Below are 8,269 nucleotides of genomic sequence, written 5' to 3' on the forward strand. Positions count from 1 at the left end.
CTAAACATGCAGAGACAAGGGAAAGTGTTAATCACTCGTTCATGTCAGACTCTTTGCAACTCCATGGACTGTAGCCTGCCAGGCTCTTCTGTCCACAAGGATTCTCCTGGCAAGAATATCGGAGTAGATTGCCATTCCATTCTCCAGGGCATCTTCCTGACCCAGGGATAGAACCTGGGTCTCCTGCATTGCAGGCAGATTCTTTACTCTCTGAGCTACCAGGGAAGCCCAGAGACAAAACCATATGATAAATAAAAATGAGAAAGAAAAAATAGAAGCAGATCCCAACATGATCAAGATATTATTGTTAATGAAAAGATTAAAATTACAATGAATAATACATTCAAAACTATTACAAAAGATGAAGCAAAGATAGTGATGTTTATCACTGATTTTTAACAAGAGTTATACATTAAATATTTGGAGACACCATTAGACTACATTTTGCCCTACCAGTCAGGCATCTTGAGTAATGGCATTGTTATAGACTCTAGTTATTATTTCATAAACCTGAAGTCATGCACAGAAAAATAATCCAAAATAATGATAACGATTGGAGATGATTTGGTATTTTAATCATTTGCCCCTAAAGAAAGAAATCTCTTCCTGTCTGAAGCAGGGGTGGAATCCAGTGATAATCTGTTGATTGTGGAGAATTGCAAGGAAGGCACATTGAATACATTCACTAGCTATACTGATAGCCAAGATTATTATAATAATCTTCAGAGGGAGAGAGTAATTTTTACCAGCAAGCACTCAGGTGCTAAAATGATGTTTGCAGCATGTATAAATCAGCTTAACACAGCTTTGCTTACCCCATTAGAATGGGCTTAAATAAGAGCCATTTCTTTAAAGAGTGGATCATAAGCTTAAAACAAAAACGCTGTCACAAAAGCAGTTTAGGCTTAAAGTCATGAAAATTATTTCCTCCTGCAAACCATACAGGAAATCATTTGAGAAAGCAAGCAACTGATCCATTCAGTAAAGAATGGAAAGTTGAGTCACTCCGACTTAATTATTCCCATAATTAACCATTCCCTTTCTGCAAGGTTGGGACTCTTTTCTACATGTTAATAAATTATTTCTCTTGTCACAACAATTATATAAGATGCATTTCTACACTTCTAAGTTAATCATGAGAATTGCATTCTAGATTTCCAAGTTATCTAATTCTTTAGCTATCCATAGTAATTTTCAAGCTTTTTGTGGCAGGTGTTTTTTAACCTGATCTAATGTTAGTTGGCATTTAATTATGCTCAAGGGCTAATCCTTTTTCAGGTTAGGCTTAGATTTGAGTTTTCTTTGGACAACCTCTGTGTGTTGCGCTTTGCAAGAGTCCTGCTGTGCTCCTGAGAGGTCTTGGTAATATTCATGCCAATTCTATGGAAAGCACAGCAGTTGAGATCCCAAAAAGAAAATCTCTTCCTGTGAATAGAAAAAATATTTTATACATCCATGGGAGATGACTACACAAATTATTACAACAGAAAAAGCTTCTATAGTGATAAACCCAGAAAAGTCACAAAAGGCTACAAATGTTAGGAACACTACCAATAAGCCTTTAAATGGGATACTAAAAAGATTTAATTTTAATTTTGTTCCAGATTCCAGTTCACGAATTGAAAGATGCCTATATTAACATTGTCTTCAAAGAATTCATCAATAGACTTTTTATTTTATTCTTATGAGTGTTTTTGATAACTCTTAGAGCAGTAATACTTCTTTCTGTGAATGCCTCATGTTCCTAGTCAATGCTTGAATAGTTTAAGTCACTCTTTACAATCTAGACCATCTATCTCTTACCTGAGATCCAACCTACCAACTAACCTAGTCATTTTTTAATTCTTCCCTTAATATTTGAGTAGAATGCTTATGACTTAAGAAAAAGATTATGCTTTACTAAGATTTATTGTCTGTTGTTCCAAATACAGCACTTTAAAAATACCAGGCATTTTTATTTAATGAACTTAATTTCATTGAAAATCCTTTGCACTTTTGCTCCAGATGGTAATTATGGGCTCATATTTTAAAACTGGTGTGTAGACGTCAAATATTGGGCTCTGTCAGAGACCAGTCATGGTTATATTGAGAAAGGAATGGGAGTAACACTTATTTACTGTAGAGGTTATGTCCCAAACCCTGTAACAAATTCACACAAATGCCATATCACACAATCTTTACAAGGAATTCAAGTTATTATCTGTCTTCTACATTTGGGAAGGTCAGTCATGTCTGACTCTTTTGCCACCCCATGGACTGTAGACCGCCAATCTCCACTGCCCACTGAATTTTCCAGGCAAGAATAGTGGAGTGTGTTGCCATTTCCTCCTCCAGGGGATCTTTCCAACACAGAGATCGAATCTGCGTCTCTTGCATGTCCCGCACTGACAGGTGAATTCTTTATCACTGAGCCACTAGGAAACTAAGTTCAAAATGTGAAGCACCCTTCCCAAGGCTACACACTTCAGGCAGATCCTGCAGATGCTGACTCTGAGCTGTTATTTCTTTTTTTTTTTTTTTTAATTTTAATTTTATTTTATTTTTTAACTTTACAATATTGTATCGGTTGCAGGAAATTGTCCCCCCAAACTACAGTAGATTAAAAGAAAGCAAAACAGTTGGAAAGCACGATGAAAAATGCACTTATTGGCACTCCAAGAAAATATAATGAATCCTTGGAAAGTTTCCTCATCCATTTCTTTCTTTGACTTTTTAACTCCATCCCAGAAAAGACTGGCTGTTTGCTGGTGAATCAAGATGAGAGAATCAACCCTCCTTGAGACTGCATGCTTATATCTTCTCCATGGTCTTGGGAACTCAAGTCATCCTCCCTGACAGTTAGGAAAATGATGGTATTTCAGTAAAAGTTTCTTTGTGACAAGTGAATAAATCAAAGGAAAAAAAAGAAAGAAAAATGGTCCAATTTGAGAAAACCAATGCAATGGGTATTGTATGTACTATATCACTTAGAAAGGCAAGAAAATGAAAATACTATCCCTTTCAAACTTCCTTCTAGGAATACAGGTCCTCATTTAAGAATTTGTAATCAGGCAACAATCTTGTAACAAGATAGGAAAATCAACCCTGATAGATTTTAATCTGTACAGCACTATCCTTATTACCAGTAGCTGTGTAGATATTTTTTTTTATTACCCCTTCCTTCCTTTTTTCTTCTTTCTTTTCTTTCTTTCATCTTTTAATATAATTGTCACAGTACTATATTCCCTGAATCATTAAGAAATCCCCACAAATTTTGTCCCAAGGCAGTGTCTTTTCTCTTACTCTCTGTTCAGTAAACCACATACAAATCAGAGGCCTTAGACTAATTACTGAACTTCTTAAAATCTTCATTTTTTTTTTCTCATTTGTAAAAAACACAAGATGGCAATGAGGATGATGTATAGCCCCTATTTCACAGACCTGTGTGTATGCCCAGTCAAGTTTGACCCTTAGCGATCCCATGGACTGTAACCCACCAGGCTACTCTGTCTTGGGATTCTCCAGGCAAGACTACTGGAGTGGATTGCCATTTCCTTGTCCAGGGGATCTTCCTGACCCAGGGATTGAACCTGGGTCTTCTGAATTGTCAGGTGGGTTCTTTACCTCTAATGCCACCTAAGAAGCCCTATTTCAGAGAGAGAGAGTTAGTCACTCAGTCGTATCCAACTCTCCACAATCCCATGGACTGTAGCCCACCAGGCTCCTCTGTCCATGGAATTCCCCAAGCAAGAATACTACAGTGGGTTGCCATTCCCTTCTCCAGGGGATCTTCCCGACTCAGGGATCAAACCCAGGTCTCCCACATTGTGGGCAGATTCTTTACCATCTGAGCTACAGGGAGGAACCTCTATTTCACAGAGGTGGTCAGGAGAAAGAAATAGGATATGAAATATCCTAATATGGGGACGACACACATGCTTCTTCAGTAAATGGACCAGAGGGGATAGAAAAGGAGAAATAACCTTAAAATAATTGTTAGACAAATACTTTTTAAAATCATGACACAGATATTTTAAATACATGTGTTAAATAGTGTTTAGTGCTTTGAATGGTATCTTCTTAAGATCAAAGTCAGCTTCTGCAAGGTCTGCCTGGAAGCTTCTAAATTTTTACTTCCCTATAAATTTTGACTATGAACTCAATGTTTCAATTGAGCTGGACATAGTTAACATTACTAGTTGCTTGAAGTGACATCTTTTGACAAATGTTAGGAAAGAGTAGACTAATAAAATCTGAAGAGCAGATATATTTCAAAACACACACAAAAAAAAATCTGAAGAGCAGTAGGTAATCCTAATGCTAGGGGGTGCTTACTTCCTTTTTGAAGATCAGTCTGATGAAAACCATGGTCCCAAGGCACAGCATGTGATTGTCATTCTGAGTATTTCTCCATCAATCTTAAATAGAAATGACCTCCACACACATTATACACCTGCAAGGAGCAAATAATTTCATATCACCTCATGCATTTATAGGCTTAGATTATGTTAACTTTAATACATTGCTGTTGTTTAGTTGCTAAGCCCTGGCTGATCTGGTGACTCCATGGACTGTAGCCTGCCAGGTTTCCCTGTCTATGGATATAACAGACAAGAATACTGAAAAGTGAAAGTGTTAGTTGCTCAGTCATGTCGGATTCTTTGCAATCCCATGGTCTGTAACCTGCCAGGCTCCTCTGTCCATGGAATTCTCTAAGCAAGAGTATGGGAGTGGGTTGTCATTTCATTCTCCAGGGGATCTTCCCCACCAAGGGATCAAACCCATGTCTCCTGCTTGGCAGGAGGATTCTTTACCCACTGAGCCATCAGGGAAGACCCGGTTAAACTATATGTGTGCATAATTTTGTTAAAAATAAAAACAAAAGCAGAGGCAGACAGCCCTGAGACAAATCAACAACTGCAAGTGATTTCTTTCTTTATTTAGAACATTTGCTTATTATGAAGGCTGTTTATTTAATAGCAAAAAAAAAAAGAAAGAAAAGACGTAAGACTTACTTGAGTCAATTTCAGTCAACGTTTTGTGGAGAAACCTCACAAAATGGAGAGTGTCACCTTAGATTAGTTTCAGAGTCAAGTACACAAACTGAAGAATGTGAAGGTTCTTCTCTTTCTGGCAGTTGTGAGTTGATCCATGCACCACGAAAGAAAAAGCCCTGGCTTGCCAGTTTCCATGCGTGAATACTCCCCTATGGCCGTTTTCTGTGCCATCACTGAGTGTGAGAAGGTAAAGCCATCAGTGCACCAGGGCATGCGCCCACCCAAGTCCTCCACTGAACAGATCCGAGCAGTTACCATGCTGCTGCTTCATTTTGCGTCTAGTCTGGACATTAAATGTGGAAAACAAGAATGATAAAATAAAGAGTTGATGTATTTACAGTAAAGAGATGTTTCAAAGCTATGTCATATAGGAAGAGTTCTAAGAAGGGATGCTTAACCCAAAGAGTTTTTAAAAATTGTAACTTTTGACTTGCAATGACTAATTGGCAATATCAAGATCTCCAGAAACTTAAAAGGTGCCTCCAAATGTCTGAAGCTCTGATAGGGACAGTATTTCTGAAAAGTCATCACAAATTTATTCAGTTAAAATTATCTTTTGATCAGGAGGGAAGGGATATGTGTTTAGTTAGAGATGACTTGCATTGTTGTACAGCAGAAAACAAAACAACATTGTAAAGCAATTTTCCTCCAATTAAAAAATAAATTTAAAAAATTATCTTTTGAGTTCATGTAATTTTATTAAGTAACATATTTTCCTACATTAAGCAAAATCAAGTCCACCAACATTTACCTGCCCAGTGTGAATTGTTGTTGTTTGGTCGTTCAGTCATGTCTGACTCTTTGTGACCCCATGGAATATAGCATGCCAGACTTCTCTGTCCTTCACCCTGTGTGAGTAGTGCAGCATTATAGAAAACAATGACACAAACTTTTCCAGAAAATTTCAGAGGAAGTAAACTCCCAAACTCATTCTATGAGGCCATCATCACCCTAATACAAAAATCAGACAAAGATGCCACACAAAAAAAGAAAACTACAGACCAATGCCACTGATGAACATAGATGCAAAAGGCCTCAACAAAACTCTAGCAAACAGAATCCAGCAACATATTAAAAACAATCATACATCGTGACCAAAATGGGCTTTATCCCAGCAATGCAAGGATTCTTCAATATTTGCAAATCAGTCAATGTGGTACACCACATTAACGAATTGACAGATAAAAACCATATGATTATCTCAGTAGATGGGGAGAAAGCCCTTGACAAAATTCAACAATGTTTTATGATAAAAACTCTCCAGAAAGCAGACATAGAAGGGACATACCTCAAAATAATAAAAGCCATATATGATAAACCCACAGAAAACATTATCCTCAGTGGAGAAAAATTGAAAGCATTTCCCCTAAAGACAGGAACAAGACAAGGGTGCCCACTCTCACCATGACTATTCAACAGTTTTGGAAGTTTTAGCCACAGCAATCAGAGAAGAAAAAGAAATAAAAAGAATCCATATTAGAAAAGAAGAAGTATAAACTGTTTGCAGATGACATGATCCTCTACGTAGAAAATCCTAAAGACACCACCAGAAAACTATTAAAGCTAATCAATTAATATAGTCAAGTTGCAGGATATAAAACTACTACACAGAAATCCCTTGCATTCCTGTACACTAACAATGAGAAAATAGAAAGAGAAATTAAGGAAACAATCCCATTCACCATTGCAATGAAAAGAATAAAATACTTAGGAATAAATTTACCTAAAGAAACAAATGGCCTATATAAAGAAAACTATAAAACACTGATGAAAGAAATCAAAGATGACACAAATAGATGGATAAATATACCATGTTCATGGATCGGAAGAATCAATATAGTGAAAGTGAGTATACTACCCAAAGCAATCTATTGATTCACTGCAATCCCCATCAAGCTACCAATGGTATTTTTCACAGAACTAGAACGAATAATTTCACAATTTGTATGGAAACACAAAAAAATTCAAATGGACAAAGCAATCTTCAGAAAGAAGAATGGAACTGGAGGAATTAACCTGCCTGATTTCAGACTATACTACAAATCTACAGTCATCAAGACAGTATGGTACTGGCACAAAGACAGAAATATAGATCAATGGAACAAATTAGAGAGCCCAGAGATAAATCCACACACCTATGGACACCTTATTTTTGCAAAAGGAGGCAAAAATATACAACAGAGAAAGACAATCTCTTTAACAAGTGGTGCTGGGAAAACTGGTCAACCACCAGTAAAAGAATGAAATTACAACACTTTCTAACACCATACACAAAAATAAACTCAAAATGGATTAAAGATTTAAATGTGAGACCAGAAACTATAAAACTCATAGAGGAAAACATAGGCAGAACACTCTCTGACATAAATCACAGCAAGATCTTCTATGACCTACTTTCCAGAATAATGGAAATAAAAGCAAAAATAAATGGGACCTAATTAAACTTAAAAGTTTTTGAACAATGAAGGAAACTATAAGGAAGGTGAAAAGACAGCCTTCAGAATGGGAGGAAATGATAGCAAATGAAGCACTGACAAAGAATTAATCTCAAAAATATATAAACAGCTTATGCAGCTCAATACCAGAAAAATAAAAACAAAAAATAAGTGCTGGAGAGGGTGCAGAGAAAAGGGAGTCCTCTTACACTGTTGGTGGGAATGCAAACTAGTACAGCCACTATGGAGAACAGTGTGGAGATTCCTTAAAAAACTGGAAATAGAACTGCTATATGACCCAGCAATCCCACTGCTGGGCACACACACTGAGGAAACCAGAATTGAAAGAGACACATGTACCCCAATGTTCATCGCAGCACTGTTTACAATAGCCAGGATATGGAAGCAACCTAGATGTCCATTGGCAGACAAATGGATAAGAAAGCTGTGGTACATATACACAATGGAATATTACTCAGCTATTAAAAAGAATGCATTTGAATCAGTTCTAATGAGGTGGATGAAACTGCAGCCTATTATACAGAGTGAAGTAAGCCTCAGAAAGAAAAATAACAATACATTGTATTAACACATATATATGGAATTTGGAAAGATGGTAACAATGACCCTATATGCAAGACAACAAAAGAGACACAGATGTGAAGAACAGTGTTTTGGACTCTGTGGGAGAAGGGTAGAATGGGATGATTTGAGAGAATAGCATTGAAACATGTATATTATCATATGTGAAATATATCACCAGTCCAAGTTTGATGCATGAAACAGGGCACTCAAAGC

At 36.8% G+C, this 8,269-nt stretch overlaps 1 long non-coding RNA gene across 1 annotated transcript; it reads right to left on the reverse strand.

The window, feature by feature from the left end:
• Positions 1-1,647: 1,647 nt before the first annotated feature.
• LOC133257486 (uncharacterized) lies at positions 1,648-6,661 on the reverse strand. Its single transcript, XR_009739579.1, has 4 exons — positions 5,788-6,661; positions 4,995-5,319; positions 4,315-4,432; positions 1,648-2,831 (listed from the first exon to the last, which is right to left on the reverse strand). It is a non-coding gene; the product is annotated as an uncharacterized LOC133257486 (long non-coding RNA).
• Between the last annotated feature and the right edge of the window lie 1,608 nt (positions 6,662-8,269).

The sequence above is a fragment of the Bos javanicus genome, chromosome 11 (genome assembly GCF_032452875.1).
Source record: "Bos javanicus breed banteng chromosome 11, ARS-OSU_banteng_1.0, whole genome shotgun sequence".
In the NCBI taxonomy this organism is placed as follows: domain Eukaryota; kingdom Metazoa; phylum Chordata; class Mammalia; order Artiodactyla; family Bovidae; genus Bos; species Bos javanicus.